The sequence below is a fragment of the Bufo bufo genome, chromosome 4, assembly GCF_905171765.1.
Source record: "Bufo bufo chromosome 4, aBufBuf1.1, whole genome shotgun sequence".
NCBI classification, from domain to species: domain Eukaryota; kingdom Metazoa; phylum Chordata; class Amphibia; order Anura; family Bufonidae; genus Bufo; species Bufo bufo.
The window spans coordinates 424,806,805-424,824,635 of record NC_053392.1 but is presented as its reverse complement, the minus strand read 5'-3'; the positions used below and the strand labels follow the sequence as shown (position 1 = coordinate 424,824,635).

General features: G+C 49.4%; 1 protein-coding gene and 1 long non-coding RNA gene across 2 annotated transcripts in view; both read right to left on the bottom strand.

The window, feature by feature from the left end:
• The window catches only part of LOC120998607 (saccharopine dehydrogenase-like oxidoreductase), a 152,144-nt gene that overhangs the window by 86,985 nt on the left and 47,328 nt on the right, over positions 1-17,831 (bottom strand). The gene's annotated exons all lie outside the window — the stretch shown is intronic.
• LOC120998610 lies at positions 959-16,799 on the bottom strand. The gene is made up of 4 exons (XR_005778443.1): positions 16,789-16,799; positions 16,489-16,493; positions 13,889-13,896; positions 959-1,109 (listed from the first exon to the last, which is right to left on the bottom strand). It is a non-coding gene; the product is annotated as an uncharacterized LOC120998610 (long non-coding RNA).

Genomic DNA, 17,831 nt, shown 5'->3' with positions numbered 1-17,831 from the left:
CGAGAGGGCCGAAACGCGGGCAAAAAAGGGACCAATGTCCATGGAAGCCTCACAGAGGAATTTGGAGTCCTGAGACATCTGGAGAATCAAATCCAGCGTGTCCGCCGACGCACCTTGGTCCACCAGGTCCTGGTGATGGCGCTGCAGCCACATTGAGAGAGCTCTGGCCACCCATGCCGAGGCAAAGGCAGGTCGCAGGGACGTGCCCGCCAGTGAGAATATGGATTTTGCCAGAGAATCTAGGCGCCTGTCCACAGCGTCCTGCAGAGAGGAGCCGTCCAGGACAGGGAGGGCCGTGTTTTTGGCCAACCTGGCTACTGGGGGGTCCACCCTAGGGGGAGAAGACCACTTCTCCACGCTGTCCGCCGGGAAAGGATAGAGAGTATCCATGCATTTTGTGGCGGAAAACTTCTGATTAGGACGGGTCCATGCCCTGGCTATGACAGCGGAAAATTCCTCATGGACTGGAAAGACAGCAGCCTCCGGTTTTTTGGGAGGAAAAAGGGCGAACTCCCTCCTAGTGGAAGGAGGAGAATCCCCTTGGAGATTAAAGGTGTCACGGACAGCCGCTACTAGATCAGCCACCATGGTGGAGAGCTTTGGCGGAAGGTCCCGCTCCGTGACCTCGTCCGAGCCGGACAATTCCCTTTCAGACTTGCGCTCCCTAAGGGGGGGGGGGGGGGGGAGAGGAGTCTGAGCAAGCTTCTAGCCGAGGGGAAGAAGCGGAGTCATCCGAGGAGGGATGCTGTCGCTCACGCTGCCTCTTAGTAGTCAGGCGTCCTCTGCAGGAACCACTGTGAGGGGACGGAGTGGTTGGCGCTGCAGGATTGGAAACGGACATACGTTCTATGAAAGACATGGCTGCCTTGGCGAACAGGGCCAAATCAGCGGCCGCGCTGGTCATGGCAGATGCCCAAGCGGGGGCCGCAGGCTCCGCAGTGACCGGGGGGGGCTGGACTGGGCAAGAGAAGGGGGAGAAAGGTGATTCTGTCCAGAGGCAGGGCAGGAGGCACAGGCACCAGTGACCGAAAGTGGGAGCAGACACTCCAACAGGACCCCATTGGGGTCTGAGAAGAGGTCTTACCGGACTTAGTCTTAGGCATGATGGTCTCTTCACAAAAGTGACTGGAATCAGTACAGAGAGAAAAAATCCTACCGCTCATGTCACAAACTATGGATCCGATCGCTCTGGATCCCACAGCTCTGACGTAGTGGTCTGTGACGGAGTCTGCGCACACACAGAGACCTCACGTGACCGGGGTATTACCCTTCGGCTAACACCCCCCCACTACACTTCGGTAACTGCCACCACGTGGGTTCCCGGTCCACGAGCCGACTATCCGGGTCATTCACTATCACACAGATCAGTGGATGAACCGGATATCACTTACTGACCAACCGCAGTCAATCACCCCCAGCTACAATTCCTAAATGCAATTTAACTAACTACCTGGTAACGTCTCTTCAAAGGCAAGGTACGTTGTTCAGCAGATTAGAATATGGAAGACTTGGCCACTTAGATTTTATAATCTTTAATAAGAGGTAAAAAGCAGTGCATACAAATCTAATGAAAATGACTATAAATCTACAGAATAATAATAACAATATAAATAATCACGACAGTTCAAATGAAAGGGAAAAAGGTGAAAGAATACTTAGTTTCTCTGGAGGCTTTCAGATGGTCGTTCATATGTCCTTTTTGAATCCTTGCAAACCCCGTTCAGTATGTATCAGGGGAGACCCTCAAAGTTCTTCTGATACAGGGATATGCCGTCAATGTCCAATTAAGTGTCTGGTGATGTTCCATGGGTCTCTCTCCTCTGTCCTTGTGCACAGATCTTTATGAACTCTGCCATGGGCAGGAGACTTACTCCTGTCAGCCAATGGCAGCAGAGTGACTGTGAAGCCTAGGGATTGGCCTCCAAGGGTTTTATGACCCCCATCAAAGTTCAGTTCCTACAATGAGGATTATACTTAAGCCTGTATCTCCCTGATACATCGGCATATTTTTATACAGAATACATATTTGCGATCCTTATTTATTTACATACAGAATGAGACCACACACGGTAATGCTGGGACCTGTAGTTCTTCTACCACCCATAGGTGAGCTACAGAATCACATCCTCTGGTCATATTTGATACCCAATTAACCACAATACTCTGTAGAGCCTGGATCTGGTGTCAGAAAGGGCATAAGTTGATTCATAACTGAAATATGAAAGTGGACTGGTTTTATGCCCAGAGCTAATTAAGGGCTATTAGCTCTCCTCAAACCAGACCTGGAAATTAATGACGTCACGCTCCAGCCAGGCTTGACAGCGAGCTGATCTTTATCTTATAGGACAGAATGAGCTGGGCCTGGTATAGCCTTTATGACCTTTTATAGCCGGCCTCACAGAGTAGTGGTAATAAAAGTGTCCATCTATATCATACTTGACCCAGGCTTCAGGAAGATGAGAGTTCACTGTTCTTTTACATTGGCCAGAAGCATACAAAATGGCTACCTAGAGGAATTATGTATGTATGCCAGCACACCTCCCTCTTTTAAAAGGTTGCCTGGGGAAATGGCCACAAGCCTATTCTACAGCAACCCAGCCGTCTCCGGCCGATTCTCCCTGCCGCGACAACCCGTCGGCATTTCCATGTAAACTACCTTTTCTGTGCTGCACGGTGAAGTTGTACTGCTGCAAAATCAGGCTCCATCTCAGCAGTTTCGCATTGTCTCCTGCGAGACGTGCCAACCAGCTGAGGGGATTGTGATCGGTGATCACTGTGAAATTGCGTCCATACAGGTAGTGTTGTAGCTTTTGCAGGGACCACACAATAGCTAAACACTCCTTCTCTATTGTGGAGTAGCTGGTCTCCCTGGCCAGTAACTTACGGCTCAGGTATAGTACAGGATGCTCCTCCCCGGCCTGGTTCACCTGACTCAGGACTGCACCCAGACCAAAGGCGGAAGCATCCGTGTGGACCACAAACTTCAGAGTGAAATCTGGGGCCTGAAGCACAGGAGAACTGGCTAGTGCATCCTTCAGGGCCTGGAAGCCTTGCTCGCATTCCGGCGTCCATGACACCATCCTGGGCAGCTTCTTCTTGGTCAAGTCTGTCAGAGGCTTGGCCAGGGTGCTATAGTTCGGGATGAACTTCCTATAGTACCCGGCCGTTCCCAAGAAAGACATGACCTGTTTCTTGGTGAGGGGTGTTGGCCATCTCGTAATGGCTTCCACCTTCTCTATTTCAGGCCTCAGTGTGCCTCCTCCTACTCTGTGGCCTAAGTAAGTGACCTCATTCATGCCCAGCTGGCACTTGCTAGGCTTAACAGTTAGTCCAGCCGCAGCAAGTTTGTCCAGTACTTGCGACAGGTGCACCAGGTGCTCCTTCCACGTGGGGCTATACACGGCAATGTCGTCTAAATAGGCGACAGCACATTCTTCTAGTCCCCATTCTTCTAGTCCTTCCAGCAAGTCATTCACAAGCCTTTGAAAGGTGGCTGGCGCATTCTTCATCCCAAACGGCATTACAGTAAATTTGTGTAAGCCGAAAGGGGTGATGAAGGCCGACTTCTCCTGAGCCTCCGAGGTCAGGGGAATCTGCCAATACCCCCTGCTCAGGTCCATGATTGTCAGGTAGCTGGCTCCTGCCAACTTATCTAACAGTTCATCAATCCTGGGCATGGGGTAAGCATCCGAGGTTGTGATGGCATTCAGTTTCCGATAATCCACACAGAACCTGGTTGTCTGATCTTTCTTCGGGACCAGAACCACCGGTGAGGCCCAAGCGCTGTGGGATTTCTGAATGACCCCGAGCTGCTTCATCTCCTCTATCTCCCTCCTGAGGTCTGCCTGGACCTCCATTGAGACGCGGTAGGCGGACTGCTTTGTGGGAGCATGTGTACCTGTGTCCACATGATGGACTGCAAGGTGCGTTCTCCTGGGTTTCCCTGTAAAAGTGTCACGGTGAGCCGTCAACACTTCTAAGGGCTGAGATCTCTGCTGGGACGAGAGTTGAGGGTTGAGGGTTAAGTCCACCTCCAACTCTCGAGTGTCAGCTAGCAGATCTAGTAGGGGGTCGGCCTCCTCCCTTTCGGGCAGGCTGCAAACCGGCATAACATGTGGCGTTCTCTCGTGATGCTCCTTGAGCATGTTGACGTGAAACGTCTTCTGTCTCCTACCTCCCTCTCCAAGGCCCACCACATAATTTACCTTACTCAGACGTTTGACAATGGGGTACGGCCCTTCCCATGCAGCTTGCAGTTTGTTTTGCCGCATCGGCAGCAGGACATAGACCTTCTGCCCCTCCTGGTAGATTCTCTCTCGGGCAGTGCGGTTATACCACTGCTTCTGTTTGCTTTGGGCCTGCACCATATTCTCCTGTACCAGACCTACAAGCGACTCCATTTTGTCTCGGAACCTGAGGACATAGTCCACTACAGAGACTTCCGTTCCGGCAACCTTGCCTTCCCAAGACTCTCTGATTAGGTCTAGGGGACCTCTTACTCGTCGCCCATACAGGAGTTCAAAGGGCGAAAACCCGGTTGACTCCTGGGGAACCTCTCTGTAGGCAAATAGCAGGTGAGGTAGATATCGTTCCCAGTCCGTCCCTTGCGCCTCCACGAACGTCTTCAGCATCTGCTTCAACGTCCCGTTGAAGCGCTCACAGAGGCCGTTTGTTTGTGGGTGGTAAGGGCTGGCTACGATATGGTTCACCTGTATTTTCCTACAGAGCCCCTGCATTAGTTCAGACATGAACTGAGGTCCTTGGTCGCTGAGAAGCTCAGCTGGGAACCCCACTCTCGTGAAGATCCCCAGCAGGGCGTCCGCAACCTTGTCAGCCCTAATGGAGGATAACGCCACTGCTTCCGGGTAGCGCGTCGCGTAATCCACCAGGGTTAATATGAACCGTTTACCCGAACTGCTGGGGATGGCCAGTGGACCAATGATGTCCACGGCCACCCTCCTGAAGGGTTCATCAATTATCGGTAAGGGATTCAATGGAGCTCGGTGACGGTCTCCTGCTTTGCCAACTCGCTGACAGGTGTCGCAGGACCTGCAGTACTTGGCGACATCTGCCCCGAGGCCAGGCCAGAAAAAATTCTGCACACCCGGGACTTTGTTTTGGTTACTCCCAGGTGACCAGCTAAGGGGATCTCATGAGCCACTTGCAGTAATTGTTCCCTGAACTGCACAGGTACAATAAGCTGCCTCTTGAGTGGCCCCACCCTACTGTCACTGTGGGAGATGTCCTCCTTATACAGTTTCCCATTGTCCCAACACACTCGGTATTTGTCTCCCTCAGTGGGAGGGCTGGCAGCTAACCCTCTTAGCTGCTCCAAGGTAGGGTCATCTCGCAGGGCCTGCTCAAAGGCGGCACTACAAGTCCCAGCCAGCTGTCCTGTGGCGAACAGGGACAGTGGCTGAGGCTCTGACGCGGTTAAGTCCACGGGGTCCGAACCAGTGGAAGGGGACACTTCCACTTGCTCTTCCCCAATGGAGCGTTCCGCTGCGGCTTTTGCAGCCCTGCGAGTGACGGGCAACACAGGCACAATAATGTCATCACATTTAACATTTGCACAACTTGAATCAGTTAAACACATGTCCGCTACCTGTGTACATACACCCGCCATCCCCTCTACATCTCCTGTCGTAGGAGAACTGCTCCCACACACCCCACCTCCCACCTCCCGCGGTCCATCCCCAAGGTTTTCTGATGTTACGCAAACATCCTTGCACAGTACCTCGGTATGTCCAGGGACCTCCATAGGGACGGGTGAGTCCTGTGTGCTTCCAGGGGGCACGTAGCACGAGACCAATCGTCCTAGGTCAGTGCCTAATAAAACATTTGTGGGGATCTCCGCAGAGACTCCCACCTCCCTTACTCCACTCCCAGCCCCCCAATCAAGGAAAACACGAGCTAGGGGAACATTAGGGCTCACCCCCCCAACTCCCGTGATGGTGAGGCTTTTGCCGGGAATAAGGTCTGCGTCATCCACTAGTTCAGGCCGAACTAGTGTGACTTCGGCTCCTGTATCGCGGAAGCCTGTGGTGCACCGGTTGCCCACAGTAACCGACTGTAGGTTGTCTGCGGTGTGTCTTGCAGCTCCATTCACCAACAGCACAGATGATGGGTTGCGGGCAAGCTTGCCAGGGGGTGCTGTCTTCTTCTCCGGGCACGAGTGGCTGAGGTGTCCTGGCTTGCCGCACGCATAGCATTTGCGCACATCTGTCGGTGCTGGCTTGACTCCTTCGGGTCTTTGTGCAGGCCTGTGAAAGGGTCGCTGGACCGGAACCGACAAAGCTGGCCGGGGGGAAGAAGCAGATTAAGAGGTTCCTCCCAGGCGGGACAGAGTGTCTTTGAATGCCCGAGTGCTGGGCATGGCGACGTATTCATCGGCTAGCTCGGCCGCCTCCCGCGCACTCTTCGGCTTGTGCTCACATACATATTTTTGCACATCCGTGGGGCAATTTGAGATAAACTGTTCTCGGACCATCAGATCCGCCAGGGACTGCTTGGTGTCCTCTGTGAGGGGATCAGACCACTGTTGGAAGGTGGTCTGCAACTTGCCCAGATGGTCCGTAAAAGTATCTCCGGGCCCTCTCCGCAGGGACCGGAACCGTAAACGGTAAGTCTCTGGAGTCAGCTGGTACTTGACCAGAATAGCCTTTTTGATGACCGCGTAACTGGTACGCTCTGCTAATGGTAGTCCGACCAGGGCCTCCATAGCTTTGCCCTTCAGTGCGGACATTAGATGTCCCGCCCACTGTGGCTCTGGTACCTGGTACTGCTGGCATGAGGTTTCAAAAGCATGCAGGAAAAGATCAATGTCACAGTTCTCAGACTCCATCACAGGCAGTTTTGGCTTGACCATCAGGGATGGGCCTGTGGATGTAGCATGCCGGTCGGACCCCTGAAGCTGTACTCGGGCCATGTCCAGTTCATGCCTGCGGACAGCTTCCTGTTCTGCAGCCTCGCGCTCAGCCTGGCGCTCTGCCCGACGTGCCTCCAGCAGCCGAAAATATAAGTCCGGGTTACTGAGCATTAGTTGGTCCAAACCATTTTGGGATGGCATAGAGACAGAGTTATGTCCAGCTAGAGGACTGCAAGTCCCAGCAGACTGTCCTCCTCCCAGTTCATAATCCTCATTCTGTAAGGGGTCACCTGGCTCAGGGGCCCCTGAGTGTCCTCCATTCTCTGAATCCTGCAGGGATGACTCTTGACTCCTCCGTGCACATAACTCCTGGATAAGGACAGTCTTATTTTTCCCATATACTTGGATGCCTTTGTGCTCACACAGAGCTGTGATATCAGACACGCTCAGGACGTCATAATTCACGGATTCGGACATTATTGCCAAATAAAAGATAGGACAGAAAACAAGAGAGAGGGGAGGGTACTGTCGTGAATTATTATTCTATCAAAACTAATGCACTCTGCTTCGTCTTCCAGAATTTTTCAATCCTTTAGTACAGAGTTATGGACATAACTTCATGCACTAATATTCTAAGCCTACAGAATCCCGTAAGCTGCCACCAGAAAATGTCACGAACTATGGATCCGATCGCTCTGGATCCCACAGCTCTGACGTAGTGGTCTGTGACGGAGTCTGCGCACACACAGAGACCTCACGTGACCGGGGTATTACCCTTCGGCTAACACCCCCCCACTACACTTCGGTAACTGCCACCACGTGGGTTCCCGGTCCACGAGCCGACTATCCGGGTCATTCACTATCACACAGATCAGTGGATGAACCGGATATCACTTACTGACCAACCGCAGTCAATCACCCCCAGCTACAATTCCTAAATGCAATTTAACTAACTACCTGGTAACGTCTCTTCAAAGGCAAGGTACGTTGTTCAGCAGATTAGAATATGGAAGACTTGGCCACTTAGATTTTATAATCTTTAATAAGAGGTAAAAAGCAGTGCATACAAATCTAATGAAAATGACTATAAATCTACAGAATAATAATAACAATATAAATAATCACGACAGTTCAAATGAAAGGGAAAAAGGTGAAAGAATACTTAGTTTCTCTGGAGGCTTTCAGATGGTCGTTCATATGTCCTTTTTGAATCCTTGCAAACCCCGTTCAGTATGTATCAGGGGAGACCCTCAAAGTTCTTCTGATACAGGGATATGCCGTCAATGTCCAATTAAGTGTCTGGTGATGTTCCATGGGTCTCTCTCCTCTGTCCTTGTGCACAGATCTTTATGAACTCTGCCATGGGCAGGAGACTTACTCCTGTCAGCCAATGGCAGCAGAGTGACTGTGGAGCCTAGGGATTGGCCTCCAAGGGTTTTATGACCCCCATCAAAGTTCAGTTCCTACAATGAGGATTATACTTAAGCCTGTATCTCCCTGATACATCGGCATATTTTTATCCAGAATACATATTTGCGATCCTTATTTATTTACATACAGAATGAGACCACACACGGTAATGCTGGGACCTGTAGTTCTTCTACCACCCATAGGTGAGCTACAGAATCACATCCTCTTGTCATATTTGATACCCAATTAACCACAATACTCTGTAGAGCCTGGATCTGGTGTCAGAAAGGGCATAAGTTGATTCATAACTGAAATATGAAAGTGGACTGGTTTTATGCCCAGAGCTAATTAAGGGCTATTAGCTCTCCTCAAACCAGACCTGGAAATTAATGACGTCACGCTCCAGCCAGGCTTGACAGCGAGCTGATCTTTATCTTATAGGACAGAATGAGCTGGGCCTGGTATAGCCTTTATGACCTTTTATAGCCGGCCTCACAGAGTAGTGGTAATAAAAGTGTCCATCTATATCATACTTGACCCAGGCTTCAGGAAGATGAGAGTTCACTGTTCTTTTACATAGGCCAGAAGCATACAAAATGGCTACCCAGAGGAATTATGTATGTATGCCGGCACAGCTCAGGCATCCAGAGAGGAGCAGGGGAGCAGCCGTTCAGTGTGAGAAGCTTCTCAGCAGCAGCAGAAAGGAGCCGGAGTTCCGATTAGGCTCCGCCCCCGGCCGCGATTAGGCTCCGCCCCCCGATCGCATCATAGGAGCGGGAAAAGAGCTCACTGTGTAAAGAAGGGAAAGAAAATGGCCCCCGGCGCCGCTCAGCGTGGAAAAAACTAAAGTAAGGCATCCCCAGCAAGGCGGATGGCAAGCCCAGAGAAGCGGAGACCGGAGGGGGAAGTGCTCAGAGACCAGATATGCCAGTAGAGAAGGAGCAGGGACATCCAGAGACGCCTGCCCAGTTAAGTGCCTCCATGACCCTTGCGCCCCAGACAGAACAACAATGCCACCTAGATCCCCATTCACCCAGGAGGCCCATAGGTCTCAGAGCAGAGAGGTAGGGAGGGAGGGGGGAGACACAGAGGACATGGCTGCCTTGCAGCTTCATACTTATCTGCTCCTGCAGATCTTCTCCCTCGACTCCACGACCAGCAGGGATGCACCTCTTCAGACATCTGACTCCTTGCTCAGGAGTGCAGTGCTCTGGAGGAGGGTGGCAGCAGGTGACCCAGGAGCTGGTGGGATGCTGGAGCTGACAGGTCGAGCCCGGATCCACTTGCCTTCTTGGGGGGATAATGGAGGCAGCCTGGCAACGTCCAACAAACGGCGGCGGGCACTCCATGGGGGACCAGGAAGGCGTAATGCCGAATGAAAGTGTCAACCTCCTTCACCAGACACTAAGCAAAGACTGAGTTCCTCCTGGTGGAGTCGGGGGGTATAGCCCGAGGAGGAGGAGCTCTTTCATTTGCATAGTGTCCCTCCTACTAATATCTCTAAGCTATACCCATGGTCTGTGTCCCCCAATGGAAAAAAGTACGAGAAAAATGAGCCCTCACACAGCTCTGTAAAAAGTTACAGGGATCAGTTTATGGCGATGAAAACAAAAAAATATTTTTTTTCAAGTTTTTTTTTCAGTTTTAAAATGCAAGAAGAACTATACATATCACAGTAATCGTACTGATCTGGAGAATGAAAGTAACAGATCAGTTTTACCACATAGGGAACGGTGTAGAAACAAAACCCATAAAACTGTTTTATTTTCGTTTTTTTTCCAATTTCACCTCATTTGGAATTTTATCCCAGCTCCCCACTACATCATATGCAATATTAACTGGTGGAAATAGAAAGTTCAAGATGTCTCATAAAAAAACAAGCTCTCATAAGGCTATGTGAATGGAAAAATAAAAAAGTTATGGCCCCAGAAAGGCAGGGAGGAAAAAGAAAGGGTTAATAAAATATCACTATCTATTATTAGACATAAAATACAGTGGAATAAAATAAAACATAAGCTGTTGGTCCAATTATTACTTCTCCTCACCCACCACAGACCCATACACACACAGCTTGGCTGAGCATGCATGTAAATTTCAACCAAGGAGAAAAAGTTTTGAACCTTTTTCACCTTTAACCCCTTAGTGACGTGTGACATACATATATGTCATACGGGCACATACAGCCTAAGGTCTGAGATCAGAAATAACTGCAATCTGGGCGTATTTCACAGATGCACTCCGCCAGAAACAGACAGAAGGTACAAATAAAATCTACAGCTCACCGTGCAAAAAACAAGCCCTCACACACTTCCATCGACCAAAAAATGAAAAATACTATGATTCAAAATAATTTTCTTTGTGCAATGAAAAGTATCATGGCTGTAGATATTTGGCACATAATGTTACAGTGCGAGGAGGAACCAGAGCTATAAAGACCAAAGAACAGCAAATGGACCTTTTCATGTCTAGAGTAAATTTCCCCCTATACAGGTGAAATTAGAATTTCGTACAAAAGTCCATTTATTTCAGTAATGCAACTTAAAAGGAATTGCATTAATGCAGCTTAAAATTTGAATTTTGTGAAAAGGTTCAATATTCTAGGCTCAAAGTGTCACACTCTAGTCAGCTAATTAATCCATACCCCCTGAGCAAAGTGTACCTCAAAATTGTGACTTTGGGGTTTCATAAGCTGTAAGCCATAATCATCCAAATTATAACAAATAAAGGCTTGAAATATCTCGCTTTGCATGTAATGAGTCTATCTCATATATTAGTTTCACCTTTTAAGTTGCATTACTGAAATAAATGAACTTTCACCTGTATATTTTGGGCTTTGTTTTTCACAAGACAGAGTCTTAGGGCTCTTTCAGACGGGTGTCCCGGATTTGCTCCAGATTCATTGTGGGAAACCGACGCAAGTGCGCACACAATTTCAGTCAGTTTTGACTGCGATTGCGTTGTTCAGTTTTTATCGCGCGGGTGCAATGAGTTTTGCACGCGCGTGATAAAAAAACTGAATGTGGAACCCAGACCCGAACTTCTTCACTGAAGTTCGGGTTCGGTGTTGTGTAGATGTTATTCTTTTCCCTTATAACATGGTTATAAAGGAAAATAATAGCATTCTTAATACAGAATGCTTACTAAAATGTGGCTTGAGGGGTTAAAAAATAAATAAAAATTAACTCACCCCATTCACTTGATCGCGCAGCCGGCATCGTCGTCTTTTTTCTTCTTTGAGGACCTAAAAAAGGACCTTTGACGTAATCGCGCTCAGGTGACGTCAGCGCAGGTCCTTGTGAATGAAGATAGAAGATCCTTCTATCTTCATTCAGCAGGACCTGCGCTGACGTCACCGCGCTGACCACGTGGTGAGCATGATTATGTCATCAAAGGTACTTTTGCAGGTCCTGAAAGAAGATGATGCCGGCTGCGTGATCAAGTGGATGAGGCAAGTTAATTATTATTATTTTTAACCCCTTAAGGCACATTTTACTAAGCATTCTGTATTAAGAATGCTATTATTTTCTGTTCTAACAATGTTATAAGGGAAAATAATACAGTGAGTAGACTTTAATGGGGGCCGGGGTTGCTCATCTCTATCATCTCTTAGCAACCATACATGAAAATTGCACCGCATCCGCACTTGCTTGCGATTTTCACGCAGCCCTATTCATTTCTATGGGGTCTGCGTTGCGTGAAAAACGCAGAATATAGAACATGCTGTGATTTTCACGCAACGCACAAGTGATGCGTGAAAATCACTACTCATCTGCACAGCCCCATTAAAGTGAATAGGTCCGGATTCAGTGCGGGTGCAATGCGTTCACCTCACGCAGTGCACCCACACGGAATTCTCGCTCGTGTGAAAGGGGCCTTAAAGGGCTTGTCCCACGAAACATATTCTACAGTTTTCAAACCAGCACCTGGATCTGAATAATTGTGTAGAGAGGTACTCTGTTTCACATATTGTGGGTGTGTCCTGTTATTACACGTTATTGGTCGGAAGTATTTGCACTACCGTCAGCTGTCACAAATAGATAGACCCATCTCCTGGGTTGGCACTGTTCTTTTTCAATAAAAACTCCTTCTCCTTGGATATAGGGCCTCTTTTAGGACATATCTTGGTTATTGCAAAATGTACTGTGGTCAGACACTGGAAGGTGAAAACTTCTCCAGAAATAGGTGAGGTAATTGCTACACTTAACACCACTTGTCAATGTGAGAAACTTTTAGCTTACAGTGTACAAAACAAAAACTGAGCCGTTGGTATGAAACAACAACCTGTCTCCGATCTTAATATTACAGAATTAGAGAGATCAAGGTAAGTATAAAGGGTGTTCTACCCACAGTTTCCAAATCCTATCTACCCTTGGCTTCCTAAATACAGGTGTTGAACCCCCACCGATCAGATACTGACTGGGGCAGACTGGCCATAGACCCTACAGGGAATTTTCCAAGTGGGCCGATGCCCATAGGGGCCACCCGTGCCCTCTTCCCTGTTGCTGGGCAGGTACGTACTAGAGGGGAACTGAAGCGGTTGTAAGAAGGTACCTGGAATTATTGTGGATGGAAGGTATGTGTCACCGAGGTTCCTGGCCTCGGTGAAGTAAGAGTTGGTATTCTATGCGTCAGCAGCAGCTATTGCTAGTTGACACCTAAAGATTTAGCATGGCTGTTATAGCTGATCCGGAATGGCTTTTACTGGGAGTAGTCAAAGTGCTGGGTGGGTGACTACTCCCCATGTCCCAGGACGGGTTTTGCCAGGCATAAAAACCAGCCAGCACTGCCATGTGTGAGGATTTACCTTCCTCTGACAGTGGAGCTCAGGAGTCTGTGTGCTGTGAACTGAGGGCTGTGCTGGGATTTGAGGTTTGAGCTGCCTATGGACTTGACGAGGCTGAACGGCTAACAGGGTATGAATTAACACCCAGGAGAAAAGGTGTCTTTTACTGTTTATGGACTTTTCTTGTGTGTGAACAAACACCAAGCCACCTGCGTTTTGCGATACACATTATCTGCATTTTGTTATACAACAATGTATGAATAAACACTGCTGTTTGATTCAAGAACTGTGTACTTTGCCTCTATATTGCATCCGCTAGTCCTAACTACCAGAGCGAATCCCCACAGGGTCATTATTAGAGGAAGTCCAGGCAGCATACTGAAGGTAGGGCTGGCTTGGTGCTGTAGCCCAAGGACAGAATGTGGCAGCTATTGATGGCCACCACAAAGGGACAGCTTCTGGGGAGGTATTTTGTGCTGCACTGTGGTATTACTGACCCTGCCAACATGTATTGGCCCCATCTAATTGTGTTGCCTCACCTTCTGTCAATTTATAATCACCTACAACATTGGGGCCATTTTTAGAAGATTTCTTCCAGGGCCACTTTAAGTTCCCAGTCCACCCCTGGATACTGATGACCCATCCTCTGGATAGTATAAAACTCCCAGAAAGCTCTTTAAGAATTACCACTGCAGCCTATGGGAGTTTCATTATGTTTCTATGGGGCCCCTTCTGTGGCAGGGCTCCATAAATGCAATTTGTAACGGACCGTTTCAGCAGACAAGGGGTTAAAATCCGTTTAGGCGATAAGCCCCTTTCTGAGAGACAGGCACAGCTACTGCAGGATACACCAAACTCCCGAACTGGATACAAAGTAGCACTCCAAACTGGAACCTCACGAATAGCTGCTAGCAGACGAACAGGAATCAGCTTACACTTCTGGCAATCTGTCCTCTAACAGCATACAGTGAATCCCCCCAATAACGAGACAAGGCTCCGTGTTGAGGGTCAAGCAGTGGTCTGACTGTACTTCACGTACAGCCTCTTTTATTCATAAACCACAAACATAGTACTGCCCACAGGGGTTTGAAATACAACCAATCAGTAATTTACAACACATACAATGTAACTACAGCAACCAATCGTTCACACCCCCAGAGGACCAGAATGAAGACTGTGACATAGGACAGATACAACATATCCCCACAATGCATCATGGTCTCCTCCTCTCTGTCCCGGAGACAACCTGAGGAGCAATCCAATTATCTCTGAGGACAAAGGGAGATCGCCAATACACATGTGAGGACAACAGAACAGACATCACCATTTAAACACACAATGGGACAATGGCACAATAGAAACACACCCAGCATTTTCCTCCCAAGCTGACAAGTTACACTTATTATAAATTGTTACAACTTTGTGAGTTTACATTGGCCATACATATAACTTACATTAATTTAAACAGTATAACTTGGGGACAAACCTATCCAAAATTCACTTGAATAGGTTCAGGGGTTTAAAAGTTAGTATATGGCCCATAATCCTGGGGCAAGAGGCGGATAAACAGGCCTCTCCAAAACACAGTGGCGAGGTTGGTTTCGCCACACATCTCCCCCCCCCCAGGGAAGACTAACCAGATACCTGACCTCACGCCGGTCGGTACCTGAGTTAGTCTGGCAGCCCACCCACAACCCAATACTGGACCTGTTGCATTTGGTAGCCTGTCTCTGTCCAGTGAGTCCACCAAGGTTATGTTGGAAGCTGGTACTCCCGGTCTCTGTGTTGCTCCCTGGCTTGGAGTCTGATTGTTGGAGGGGGAGACCGACTGTCTCTACCCCCTGTGCTGTAAGTGCAGAGACCACGGTCCCATCTGTACTGTTGTGGGGCTTACTGTCTCCCCCTGGTGCGTTAAGCTGCCGCTGGGGAGAGGGGGTAACGAGCTCCTCTCCCATACATACTTCCAGCCGCTGGGGAGGGCGACCGACCGTCTCCGCTCCCAATACAGTGTCCTGCTGCTGGGGAAAGGAGACTGGGCTCTCTATTCCCTGCTGGACACTCTGCCACTGGGGGACAGGACCGACTGTCTCTGCCCCATGTAACTCCGCCTGCCGCTGGGGAAAGGAGACTGGGCTCTCTATTCCCTGCTGGACACTCTGCCGCTGGGGAATGGAGACTGGGCTCCCAATTCCCAAAAAATCACTCTGCTGCTGGGGGGCAGGAACAACTACCTCTGCCCCCTGTAACTCAGCCTGCCGCTGGGGAGGGAGGACGCTGCTCTCCTCTCCCTGCACTTCACACTGCCTTCCCGGCATATCACTCTGCTGCTGGGGGGCAGGAACAACTACCTCTGCCCCCTGTAACTCAGCCTGCCGCTGGGGAGGCAGGACGCTGCTCTCCTCTCCTTGCTTTTCACACTGCCTTCCCGGCATATCACTCTGCTGCTGGGGGGCAGGAACAACTACCTCTGCCCCCTGTACCTCAGCCTGCCGCTGGGGAGGGAGGACGCTGCTCTCCTCTCCCTGCACTTCATACTGCCGCTGGGGAATGGAGACTGGGCTCCCAATTCCCTGCAGGACCGGTGGAGAGACCTCGGTCCCATCTCTACCGGCCACCTGGGGTCCTTCCCAGTAACACTCTACAATATCTGCCCAGCTGAATGGGTCTGGATCTGGGTCTGTCACCTTACTGTCCTGCTGAGCCTTCCCACTGGCGTGGAAGAGATCTCGGTAGTACTGCTCCAGTTCCCACTCCAGGGTTGCTAGGTGAGCCAGTTCTTGCTCTACTTCATGGGGGTCATCCCACTCATGCCTAGCCTCCCTCTCATAGAAAATGTCCTGAAGTCTGGACTGTGCAGGGCTCCCGAAGTCATGCTCTGCAAAGGACTCCCATAACAAGCCAGGACCATCAAACTCCTCTCCCTCTGGCTTGTCATGTTCGGCTGTCCAGGGTATATACTGTGCCATATACCACCAAAGCGCCTGGTAGGCATCCTCCAGCCATAGCTCCTGCCATACCCGATGCTCTAGTTCCTTCACCCATTCCTCCAGGGGCTGCTCTCCCAGGAAGGGCATCCGCAGGGCCACTTGCTTCTGCAACCGCTGCTCTTCACTGGGGAGACTCTCACCCCGCTGGTATTGTACACTATCCAGGGCCTGGTACCAGATGCCTTTCCTTAATGCATCCCGGCCATCCAGGTCCTCCTCCTCGTATAACACTGCTGGTTCCATCCTGTTGCTTTTAGGGTCGCTGTACTGGGACATGCGTTGCCTTTAAATTGTAGAATCCACAGAAATGGTGTCTCCTGTAAGTGTCCTTCTGGCTGTAGGAACGATCCCGCTGCTTGCCACCAATGTAACGGCACGTTCCAGCAGACAAGGGGTTAAAATCCGTTTAGGCGATAAGCCCCTTTCTGAGAGACAGGCACAGCTACTGCAGGATACACCAAACTCCCGAACTGGATACAAAGTAGCATTCCAAACTGGAACCTCACGAATAGCTGCTAGCAGACGAACAGGAAACAGCTTACACTTCTGGCAATCGGTCCTCTAACAGCATACAGTGAATCACCCCAATAACGAGACAAGGCTCCGTGTTGAGGGTCAAGCCGTGGTCTGACTGTACTTCACGTACAGCCTCTTTTATTCATAAACCACAAACATAGTTCTGCCCACAGGGGTTTGAAATACAACCAATCAGTAATTTACAACACATACAATGTAACTACAGCAACCAATCGTTCACACCCCCAGAGGACCAGAATGAAGACTGTGACATAGGACAGATACAACATATCCCCACAATGCATCATGGTCTCCTCCTCTCTGTCCCGGAGACAACCTGAGGAGCATTCCAATTATCTCTAAGGACAAAGGGAGATCGCCAATACACATGTGAGGACAACAGAACAGACATCACCATTTAAACACACAATGGGACAATGGCACAATAGAAACACACCCAGCATTTTCCTCCCAAGCTGACAAGTTACACTTATTATAAATTGTTACAACTTTGTGAGTTTACATTGGCCATACATATAACTTACATTAATTTAAACAGTATAACTTGGGGACAAACCTTACCTAAAATTCACTTGAATAGGTTCAGGGGTTTAAAAGTTAGTATATGGCCCATAATCCTGGGGCAAGAGGCGGATAAACAGGCCTCTCCAAAACACTGTGGCGAGGTTGGTTTCGCCACACAATTATTGTGGTAGCACCAAATCCTTTAGAGGGCTTGAGGATACCACAACAAACTATGTTGAGATTAGCGGCTGTTAGGGCCCCAGGAGTGCAGCACTCTTGAGTAAAAGCTGCCTTAGATGCCATGGTCACAACTAGGGTTGGGCGATATCAAAAATATTCCCAAGATAACGATATTAAGAAATTTATCGCGATAACGATATATATTGCGATAAATACCCATTTAGCAGAAAAAAAAAAACACTTGGGGCCAAAAGGAGACATTATACTGTATGGGGCAGCCACAAGGAGACGTTACACTGTATGGGGCAGCCACAAGGAGACGTTACACTGTATGGGGCAGCCACAAGGAGATGTTACACTGTATGGGGCAGCCACATGGAGACGTTACACAGTATGGGGCAGCCACAAGGAGACGTTACACTGTATGGGGCAGCCAGAAGGAGACGTTACACTGTATGGGGCAGCCACAAGGAGACGTTTGTACTGTATGGGGCAGCCTCAAGGAGACGTTATACTGTATGGGACAGCCACAAGGAGACGTTACACTGTATGGGACAGCCAC